Source organism: Amblyomma americanum, chromosome 5 (genome assembly GCF_052857255.1).
Source record: "Amblyomma americanum isolate KBUSLIRL-KWMA chromosome 5, ASM5285725v1, whole genome shotgun sequence".
In the NCBI taxonomy this organism is placed as follows: Eukaryota; Metazoa; Arthropoda; class Arachnida; order Ixodida; family Ixodidae; genus Amblyomma; species Amblyomma americanum.
In genome coordinates, this window is record NC_135501.1 from 65,067,561 (window position 1) to 65,079,622 (window position 12,062).

Consider the following 12,062-nt stretch of genomic DNA (forward strand, 5'->3'; position numbering starts at 1 on the left):
ACTAAGCCATGATCACATCTCTCCATGGTTTGGTCTGGAGAAGTGTAGGCCCCCAAATCAACGAAGCCCTCAATTAACCCACTGCTGGTGACCTTCAGATTCTCAGAGAGCTTCATCTCATCTATCAGGATTCCTCCGTGCCTCTCATATTCATCCATAGTTTTGGTTTTCTCCAAAACTGCGGCAAGCACATTTTCATTGAATCCAAAGCTGCTTTTATAGTTCTTCATGTATTTAAGCAAGCAGCTCTTGCTAGGAAGCACCATTATTTTGTGCCTCCGAATATGCTCATAGAGCTTCGGGCTTTTGAGCCGCATCAAAATACACTCAAGTATCCACTGTTGGCTGTAGCGCATGCCTTGGGTCCCCTTCCTATTTGATGCTTTGAAGCATGCTCGCACTTGTTCTTGCTGCTTTTCAGGCAGTCCAGTGAGCCTGTCTTCGATTTTTGATGACGAAATGGCAGCATTTTCGTCTTTCATCCTTGAAAGAACTCCCTCTAGGCTACCCACCTTTCCCCTTTCACGCCGTAACTGCTGGTCACGTCTCATCAGCTTTTTTGCAGCGCTGAAGGCAGGGGTCACTTTTGCGTTCCTTCTTTTATACGATGCCTGATTCAAAAGCAGCTTCCTCAGGTATCTGCACTGAATGCACGCCCTTTCATCCAGCGATGCGCCTGAGCAGGTTTTGCTGTGGACATTATTCCCGTGCATTCTGTACTTTGCTTGAGACAAGCTTTGATATTTTTCCTCCACAAGGTTTTTCTCAAAACCGCAGCATGCGTTCATGTTATCTACTGAGTAAAGCAGCTTTTCTACAGACTCGGCATCTGGCAGGTCCTCTTTTTTCAAGCACACACCTTGCACAAATACTGAACAGTGGTAATGAGTGTCCTCTGCAGAACATAACACCAGCTTCTTGAAGCACGCACCTTCTCTAGCCTGCGCGAAAACGCTAAATGCCACAGTCCTCGGGGCTCCTTCGAGATGACTTTTGGACCAGTACTTGCTGGGTAGCTTCTCGCTAAGTAGGTAGTCCAGTTTGTCCAGGGAGCATTTATCGTAGTCTACTGCGTCGTCCGCTGTTGCGTCGCTGGTGCCTTCGTCACTTGACAAAGCCATGTCACGCTGCGCGCCGTCGTCTACCTTCCTTTTTTTCCCCACTACCTCTCCTCTTGACGTCCTTGACAGACGCTTTTGCGGGAGCTTCTTTGATAAGTAATGAGGCGTGTTGGGAAAGATTGTAGGTACAGCACCTTCGCTGAGACACGGTCGGCCGCGGGGAATCTTGACAACACCACCATTCACGATATGCGTATAGTCCCGCACGATAAATCTCGGTTCAAAGTGCAACTCACACAGCACTGAAGTTTTCTCGAGAGGTCTGTCCGCTCGTGGAATTGCTCGCTGCCACGCCTTGAACCTTTCTTCATCAATTGGTGCACTGAAAACTGATGCTTTCTTGTCTTTCTTCCTCGAGGAAACGTACCCACTCGCGCATCCCGGTGCAAAGCAATGAGTCTGGCGCTTCGAAGGCCTATCCATCGTCGATCATGTCATGACAACAATCCAACGTTAACAAGAACAGTAACGACAGAAATCCAGGAACACGTCTTCGAGCAAGCTGGCACAACACACGACCGAGATTCTTCCGCTGCTCGCAGTGCTGCTGCTGAAAACAGGCAAAACAGGCATCTAACAAGCCACACGAGCGCCACCTGTCGCTAGGATGAACTACTGCGTCGGCGGGCGCAATGCGCCGCCCACCGCGTTGCTCTCACCTCCCCGTCAAGCCACCATACCCGAGCCTCACTCCAAAGACCGCCATGGCTGCGTTCGAATAGTCTAGACGTCTAACAAGACGTCTAGTGTGACGTCTAGGAAGCAGTCTACATGTCCATGTATTGGAACTTGTCTAGTGCTCACGCCGCCTCGCGGCATAATAATGTAACTAAAGCTTATGAACAGTTGTACTACTATTTTTCACAAACTGAGCAATAAAGATAATTAAAAACGTGTTTTCAACAAGTTTACACATTTCTTCTGGAATGAATTTGCGCGTAAACCGGACTGGTGGATGTGCCTATCGGTCAGTCTACTTGTAGCAGACGGGACCGCTCTCCGAAGACGACGCTAAAGAGATATGCGATTATTCTTTTATTATTGATGCTCAACTGTACATGCTCCTCGAGCGTGCTCGTCCAGACGGTCCTGTAAACATAAGAATACGAAAGACTGTAATTAATATGCGCGAAATACGATACGGCTAACATACACTGCAACAGGAAAACACATACGTGACATTAAACCCGCTGTCTGCCCTACGTGGCACTCGGAGACAGCGAGAGACCTAAATACAGCAGCGATCTTTAATCCTGCAACGACTAAAATCAATTCGCAACATGCCGGTGTATTTGTTCTGAGAGTGTAGAGATAAAAAAGAATGCACGCGAAAGAGTTGATGCAACTAATACACTAATACAGCAACAGAAGAACACATTTGTTAACCGTCACGCCAGCCGTCTTAACGCCCGTCGAGGAAACCAACGACAGCGACGAGTATTCTCTAAAATCAAGTGCTAATTAAGATCCGGCATCGTCCGGATCACGTAAACAGACCTACAGCGTCCGCTGCTGTAGCAAAGCTCTCAACTGCACGATTTTCTCCTGCGTGATTCACTGCTAGGAATCGCACGTCCACGAAGATTAATTAGCCACTAGTTTGCGTACCAAATAACATTATGGAATGACTCACATTTTTCCTTTCCTATACTCCGTGTACAGTCCGACGCCCGCAAGAGCACGACTCGCTCATCCGCGTATATCAGCTCCGCCATCTTTAGACAGCAAGTTAGCCTGCATCGATGTGGACTTCGGCGAAGCAGTCTTATGAGACTGCTTCGCCGAGAAGTGGAACGCGTCCCAAGATGGCGGCTGTCCGGCTAGACGTCTAAGTAGCCGTCTACTTGGGAGTATTGGAACGCAGCCCATATTGCAGTTCAAGTTGATCCAGTCAGCCGGTCAGCGAGATTATCCACATTTTCGCACAAAATAGTCAAATATTAACAATTGATAAAAAAACTGCAGTATTTAATTTTAGAAATGTATTAAAAAATTTGTTGTTGTTATTCACTTTAAAAAGTTTTACTCTCGGAAAATAAAATGACTCCTCAGTTTCGTATCACCACAACCGTATTTATGTCATCGCGCGCGCAACCAGCGTGACGTGGTTCTTGGTCTGCAGTACTAGTGACTTAGCTGTATGCTACTAAGATACCTGTGTGCGCGATGTCTTCGGGTGCGCCTGATTTTGCGTACGTCAGGTACAAAGACAATGGAAGCTGTGCGGTGGTGCCCGTCACGGATGTGAAGGACTTTGCTCCTGAAAATGCCCGAGACTTTGATTCGAGAGTATACCATCAGGTGAAGTGGACGGATGCAGAAGGAGAAGCAGATTTTTATCCGGCCCGCATCCTCGTGCTTGGAGGTAATTGACCATTTGCGGAGAAGTTTCTGCGCATGCGTGGTGAAGGCGCAGGCAGCGCCCTCTCTGGGCGGTTTGGTTGTTGGTTGGAAAACATGAGCCAGCCGTGCATTCCTGCGCTGTAATGCGACGACTGATGTGAGCTTTAACTTCCACGTAACTGACATGTAACTGCAACGCGATTTATCTAAGCTAACCATGTGTTTTGCAACAGCGAGACTTGTACGTAATAAAGGCCGCGACGACATACAAGGCGCAAAAGACGAACCCGTTGATGGGGCCAGTGCGCACATCCAGCACGTTTCGAAACGGGTGTTGCTGCTTTATTTCGCGCTTACTGCCGAGTACACACTGCTCGGTCGTTCTAGAAGAGTTTTGCCACCGACGCCGGAAAACCGAATGATACATACTAGTATGAACATTCACCATTAATGCTACAATGTGCTTCCTGAACAGCGGGAGCGCGGCCGAGCGCAGCCGCGCGTATATCCGCGCATTCTAACGCTCCCGCGGCCCGTTATCACGCAAAGCAACGCTCTGCCGTATAAGCACGAGCCGGGATTGAGATAGTACAACGGGTCCTTTAATAATCAGCTAAGTGCGCCCTGAGGCAAAAGGTGTTGTGTTAAGTTAGCAGAAACTCCGGCCCTATCAAGGAAGCGCAAACGTAAACGTCTGTGTGCGTTAGGAAAGTGCATCCCATTATAATGTCACACTCGCCCGCGCATAGGCGCGCATTCACGCACATTTTCACTTGGTCATTCGGCGCTCCGTTGAGGTAGAAGAGTGCAGGTATTGCCACACATGGTCGTTTTTCAGGCTACAACGCGAAAATAATTCGCTACACCCTGTTTCTAAAAACGGAAATGGGATGTTCTCCTCTTCCATCATACTCTTTCGTTAGCTGACACACGTTTCCGGCCAAAAAACCACTAAAACAACAAAACAAGCGCACGTGAGCTGCTGAACGCTGCCTTGCGCATGCTTGCTCGAGAGCCCCTTTCCAACCAAAGGTACTGGCGGAGCTTCTCTGTTTGCACGACAGGCGGCGCTCGCTTTTCCGCAAATGTAGGGAGCCTACATACATGCCGCCTGGCTTAGGGTGGTGACATCTCTCCCAGTGTTGCCGAAAACGGCCGCTAAACATGACGGGCAGCCATGTTGGTCCCCTTGAAGAGAGAGAGAGAGAGAGAGAAACAACTTTATTGCCATAGATTGGCGGGATTTAGGGCAGGTGGGCTTGGTGTGGCCCCCAGGTGGGGGCGACTTCCTGGGCCCACGAAATGAGTGCCAGTTGGATGCTCTTGTCTGGCCTTTTGAGGAGTTCGTTCCATCCATCTTCGGAGGGAGCTGGCAGTAAGGTTCGAGGGGGCGGATTTCCCGCGCAACCCCAGAGGATGTGAGCCTGGGTGGCGATTTCTCCCTGGTAACAATTTTGGCAGACGGGGTCGTATTCCCCGTCTGTGATGAGTGAAAGTCTAGAATGGCTAAGGATAGAGTGTGTCTGCAACCTGCGGAGCAAGGTGGCTTGCGCTCGGTTCAAGTCGGGGTGTGGAGGCGGGAACTGGCGTCTCATCTCTCTGTAGAGGTTGGTAATTTCGGCAAAGGTCTGGGGAGCCTCGGCAAGAGCGTCTGGGTCCGTGGGGCCGGCCGCCCAGTTGGTTAGTCCTCGGGCTAGTCGGTCGACCCCGTCGTTTCCAGAGTTTCCCGCGTGGGCGGGTACCCAGACCAGGTTGATCTTATGGTCGGGAGTGCAGCCGCGAAGGATGCGTGCAGCGGGGTGGCAGATAAAACCTGCCGAGTAATTTTGTATTGCTCTTTTGGAGTCGCTGAGGACTGTGCGCGTACGTGGGTCAGCGATGGCCAGCGCGATGGCGGTTTCTTCTGCCGCTGTCGGAGAGTGAGCTACTACTGTGGCGGCGGTGACGAGAGTAGACTGTGGCGTGGCTGCACAAGCCACGTATGTGTTTGCACTTTGCCGTGCAGCATCTACGTATATTGCGTGTTCGTCGGCAAGGTATGTGGCATCTAGTGCTTGGGCTTTCAGCTGACGGCGCGTATCATGGCGGCCAGGTAGCATGTTTTTGGAGATTGGTTTTATAACTAGGCGGCTATAGACCCCTATCGGAATGGGCGTCGTGGGGTGGACGTCGCCTATGGGGTTGATGTTGAGACGGTCAAGTATGAGCCGCCCGTGTTTAGTGCGGGAGAGGCGGTGGATTTGGGCGGTCTTGTGTGCCTCTATGAGTTCTGTGAGCGTGTTGTAGATGCCGAGTTGGAGGAGGTGCTGTGTGCTGGCGTACTGAGGTAGCCCCAGTGCCGCTTTGTAAGCTGAACGTATAATGCTGTTCACAGCTTCCTCGTCCTTCCGGCGGAGGTGATAGTAGGGGTAGGAGTAGACTATCCTGCTAATGAGGAAAGCTTGCGTGAGCCGACAGAGGTCATCCTCCTTCATACCTCTGCGGCGGGTGCTGATGCGGCGGATAAGGCCGTTGATCTGGTTGGCTGTGGTGCGGAGGCGCTGAATGGCCTCCGAGTTTTGCGTGTTGTTCTGTATTAACATACCCAGAACGCGAATAGTGCGGACCGGAGGTATGGGATGTGTGTCGACTTGAAGCACAATAGGTTCTTGCGGGTCGGGGACAGGCAGGCGAGCTCGTCTGTCCCTGATGACTAGTAATTCGGACTTCGTGGAGGAGCATGTGAGCCCGTTCGCCTGTACAAAGGAGTGTACTTTATCGATTGCTGTTTGGAGGGAGTTTTGGATTTCCCCGTCAGAGCCAGAGTTGGTCCACAGGGTAATGTCGTCGGCATATATTGAGTGTTTAATGTGAGGTATCTTTTCCAGGAGCAGAGGGAGGCCTCTCATTGTAGTGTTGAAAAGGAACGGAGATAGGACTGCTCCTTGTGGTGTTCCTCGGGTGCCTAGTGTGATCTTCTCACTGTGGAGGTCTGCAATATGAAGTTCTGCTGTACGGTTATGAAGAAAGTCGGCGATGTAGTTGTAAGTGCGAGTGCCTACATTCATTTGTGAGAGGTTTGCCAGGATGGAAGCATGTGACACGTTGTCGAAAGCCTTGCTGACATCTAGGCTTAGGATGGTTCGTGTAGCTCGGATGGGTCTCGGATCGAGGATGTCGTGTTGGATTTGCCACATAATGTCTTGAGTGGAGAGGCCGGTTCTGAAGCCGATCATAGTGGGGGGGAAAAGGTCCTCTTGGTCTACGTGAGTGTGGAGTCTATTGAGTATGACGTGTTCCATGACCTTTCCCAGGCAGGACGTGAGCGAGATGGGCCGAAGGTTGCCCAGCTCGAGTCGTTTGCCTGGCTTAGGTATGAAAATCACTTTGGCATGCTTCCAAGTGTCTGGAAGGCGACCCTCATGCCAATGTTGGTTGAAGAGGTCCGTGAGTGCTTCGACGGACTGATCATCGAGGTTACGAAGCATCTTGTTGGTTATGTGGTCGTCGCCAGCGGCCGCGGTGGTTTTAATCTGGTTGAGGGCGGCGCGGACTTCTCCTGCCGTGATGTCGGCGTCCATGTTGGTGTTCTGAGCACCCGTGTATCCTGAAGGGATGGGAATTTCAGTGGAAGTATTGATGTATTTGTCTTTCAGGGTAGCGAGGAGTTCCTCATTTGTTCCCTGAAAAGCGTGTATGACACGGGTGAGGTTCTTGTGAGATGTGGATTTGGTGTGAGTTGGGTCCAGTAAATGTCTGAGCAAGAACCACGAGTTTTTGCATCCTAACTGGCCGTTAAGACGGTCGCAGGTTTGATGCCATTGCTCCTGACTCAGTTTGACGGAGTAAGCTTAGATCTCTCGCTCGAGGCGAACGAGACGGAGCTTGAGGGGTCGATTGTGCTTTTGGCGGAGCCAGCGAGCCCTAAGACTGCGCTGGGCCTCCCACATGTGTATTAGTTTGGCGTCGGGAGAGGGGCCATCCACGTTCTGGGTAGTCGTGGAGGTGGCATTGGCGGTGTCTTCGAGAAGTGCGTTTGCCCATGCGTCCAGGTCGTCTATGGGGGCCGAAGTGCGTTTGGCGCGCACGTATCGGAAGGCGTCCCAGTTAGTGTGCCTGATTGTTCGGTTGGGGGCTTTGCTGTGTGTAGCCGTGAAGGTTGTGCTGAGAACATAATGGTCGCTACCTATGTTCATGCCGAGGTTTTCCCAGCGTGCGTCTGGGATGTTGCGGGCGAAAGTGAGATCGGGGCAGCTGTCCTGTGTGACACTGTTTCCAATGCGAGTAGGCCTGTCGGGGTCTAGGAGTAGTGTCAGGCCCAGTGTTTGGGCTGTCTCCCACACTTTGGCTCCCTTACGACCGCATGCTTTGCGGGGGTAGCCCCACTCGGTATGCGGCGCGTTGAAGTCACCTAAGATGAGTAGCATCCCTGTTTGTGCAGTCGCGCAGGCCTTACGAACGAGGGTTGCCACTCGTGTGCTTTTGTCGCTAGGGGGGCTGTAGACGTTAAGGATGTGGAGCGGGGCTTGTGAGCGACTGTTCGGTAGGACCTGTACGAAAGTGTGCGGAACCTCGGGGTAACTAAGGTCTATATGATTAGCTGCTAAATTTCGGTGGACCAGGATGGCGGTGTTGGGCCGTTGGTCTGGTGTCGTTTGTTGGTTATATGCGGCGTAGCTGGTAAGTTTCGTGTCCATGTATCCCCGCAGGGGGGCGCCTGCAGCTTGCAGGCGTCGCGACGGTGAGTGGCGACACCGCGGGTTCCCGAGCATCCGCAGGGACATCCCCGCAAGGGGATGATGGTGAACTGTGCATCACCACGGACCCGAGCACCCGCGCCTCGCCGTGCGTGGCATCGCCGTGTCCGGGGAAAAGGGGATCCTGGTGGTTGAGCCGACGCCGAGCGTTTGGACCCTTAAGGCCCCTTGGAGGAGGCAACACACCACTTTGGCCCCAGCTTCCTGCAGACGGCACCTCCGGCCTGACCCGACCGGGGGGAATCGGCAGTCGCCTTTTCCTATCCTCCTCTCCATCTTTCACTTTCCTATCTCTGTCTCACAACTCTTCTATATCCTACTCACTTCTTGGTTTTTCCTGTTTTCCTGGCGGCGAGGGTTAACCTTGTGTGACCAACTACCCTGAGTTGAGTCATATTTGGTTATAGTTAAGGTGTACAGCTGGCGTGGGCAGGACTTGCTTTCAAGTTCCTGTCCCGTCCCCTTGTTGGACTCCATGGTGGGTGGCTGGCACCATGACTGAAAAACTTCATTTTTTATGGCTCCCCCCTTTCAAAACCCGATCGCTCTCTCAAGAGAGGGCGGAACGAAGCAGCTGATTTTTTCTCAAAAAAGAGACAAACATTTTCAAAGTTCCACGTAATCCACAGTGAAAGTGACAGAATACAGGCAAGAATAATATCCCCATTCCTTGTGTCAAAATGCTTAACCGATACCTTGGGCCCTGGCTACAAGGTCTCAAAAATGTCCAGCGGTGACTTACTTCTTGAGCTGCGCGACAGCATCCAGTGTTCAAAACTCTCCAACATTGCGTCTATAGGGGACATCTCTGTCTCTGTAACCCCCCACCGATCTCTAAACACAGTCCGAGGTGTAATCTCGGAATCAGACTTTATCCATATCACAGAAGCTGAAATGCTTGAAGGGCTTACCGACCAGAATGTAATCGATGTTCACCGAATCAAGATCCGCAGGGATAACAAAGAAATAGATACCAAACACATGGTCCTCACATTTAATACCAGTACCTTGCCCGAAACGATCGAAGTTGGATACTTGAAAGTCAACGTCAGACATTATATACCCAATCCCCGCCGATGTTTCAACTGTCAAAAGTTTGGCCACGGCTCACAAAGTTGCCGCGGCCGCAAAACCTGCGCGAAATGCGCTTCGAAAGACCAGCATTCTGAAGAATGTGACGCAGCACTGCGCTGCGCAAACTGCGAAGGAGACCATGCAGCGTACTCCAGGGCATGTCCGTCCTGGAAAAAAGAAAAGGAAATAATTACCATAAAGACAAAAGAAAACTTTTCATTCAAAGAAGCAAGGAGGCGTTTTGCGCTTACGAACACCTTCTCTTTCACAGCAAAACCCAACTTCGCTGATGTGGTGCGCGGGGGCGTAGCACCACACAGCTCTACGGCACCTGCCGAGGCTGCTTTCACAGAGCCAGTGGCAGGGCCATCCACGCCCCAGGCAGGGACAGCGAAGGCTGCTCTGCCACCCTCAAAGCAGGGAGCGCCGGTCCATGGGTCGGCATCCCGCAGGACCTCCCCCCGTCGGGAGAGGCCTGAAACTAACACAACCGCGGGCCCTCCGCGGTTCTCCAGCACCTCGGTTGAGGTGATGGATACAGCACCCACTCCGCCTCCACTACAGAGGCGGAACAGCTCTCTTGAGCGGAAAAAAGACAGGCCCCTCATAACGGGCCCACCTCATAAGTAAATCTCCTTTTATTTTCACTCAAAAACACAAGCATGGCTTTTTTAATTCAATGGAATTGCAGAGGACTTATGCGGAATTATAGTGACATAACACATATTTTAGGGTCAATGTTACCCATAGTTTTATGTCTTCAGGAGACCAATCTTGGTCCACAACATGTACATCCTGAAACATTATCAAACTTTTAGACGCGATCGCGAGCAGGCAAATCGACTTTCAGGAGGCGTCGCAATTGTCGTCCAAAGCGGCGTCCCTGCTCGAGAAATCAAGCTCAATACAAAACTTGAGGCGGTTGCAGTCAGCATCGTCAGTTATAAAACACTAACAATCTGTTCCGTATACATTCCTCCACATTTTACACTAACAGTCCATGATCTAGAAGAATTGATAGATGAACTTCCAGAGCCATATCTGGTAGTTGGGGATTTTAACGCTCACTCCCCTTTTTGGGGAAGCGAGCGCTGCGACTCTAGGGGGCAAACAATAGAAGATTTTATCCACTCAAATAACATCTGTCTTTTAAATACAGGAAAAGCAACTTATTGTTGCCCAAGCTCGGCAAAAATGAGCTTTCTCGATTTAGCTTTCGCATCACCATCGCTTTTTACCGATTTTAAATGGGATGTTTTAAATGACCCTCTGGGAAGTGATCACCTTCCTATTATCATCAGCCTCTCATCGTCTACTGCAGTCATCCCCACAAGACCACGGCGCTGGAAACTTCACCTCGCCGACTGGTCACTTTTTACAGCAAGTGCCACACTAGAAAAAGAATTTTGTGAAGATCTCAGCATAGACGAAATTAATGGAAAATTTACTACATGCATAATATCGGCCGCTACACTAGCCATACCACAAACAACAGGACTCGTACACAAAAAACATAAAGTATGGTGGACACAAGAATGCACATTGGCAAAAAAACAACAAAATAAAGCTTGGGGCTCTCTGCGTCGGTATCCCACAGCGGAGAACTTGATAGCCTTTAAGAGGGCCAAGGCCAGAGCGCGATTCGTTCGGAGAAACGCCGAGAAATCCTCGTGGCAGAAATATGTGTCCTCTATAAACAGCTCAATAACCTAAAAAAAAATGTGGGAAAAAGTTCGAAGATTCAGTAGTGACCATACCCCTTTCACACTTCCTCTATTGACTACACCCGGGACACAAACATCATTAGAAGAACAGGCCAACATACTAGGTGAGCATTTTGCAGAAGTTTCCAGTTCGTCCAATTACACAAACACGTTCCAGAAGCACAAAGCAATAGCAGAAAAACAAAAACTTCCATTTGCAGCAGGTATGCACGAGGACTACAATCAACCCATCACACTCCAGGAATTGATTAAGGCATTATCTTCTGGTAAAAAGACAGCAACAGGCCCAGATAATGTGCATTACGCTATGCTTGCCCATCTCTCTGAGGCCGCCGTGCAGGCATTGTTGAACTTCTTTAACAAAATATGGATGACTGGCAGAATACCTGAGGAGTGGAAGAAAGCAATAATAGTACCTTTTCTGAAACCCGGAAAACAACCAACAAGTCCTAACAATTACAGACCGATAGCCCTCACTAGCTGCATCGCTAAATCTTTCGAAAGCATAGTAAACATTAGACTGACCTTCACACTTGAATCTCGTCGACTCTTAGATTTACATCAATGTGGATTTAAGAAAGCATGCTCGACCACTGATCACCTTGTCCGCCTAGAAAACACCATCCGAGAGGCGTTCATCCACAAACAGCACTGTATCGGTGTCCTCTTCGATTTGGAGAAGGCATATGATACCGCGTGGAAGTTCGGCATCCTCCATGACCTAGCAGATCTAGGGATCCGCGGCAGGATGCTGAACTGCTTGAACGACTTCCTGACTAACCGCACATTCAGAGTCCGTCTGGGAGCAACTCTATCAGCGACATTCACCCAAGAGAATGGCGTACCCCAGGGATGCATTTTAAGTACGACACTCTTTATAGTAAAAATGAATTCTTTGGCCAAAGTAATACCTAAGTCCGTAATGTATTCAGTTTATGTAGATGACATACAGATAGCATACACTTCATCCAACATACTGTCCTGCGAGAGACAAATACAAATCACACTAAATAAACTGGCTGCTTGGGCAGAGAAAAATGGATTCAAGTTCTCCCCTGAGAAAA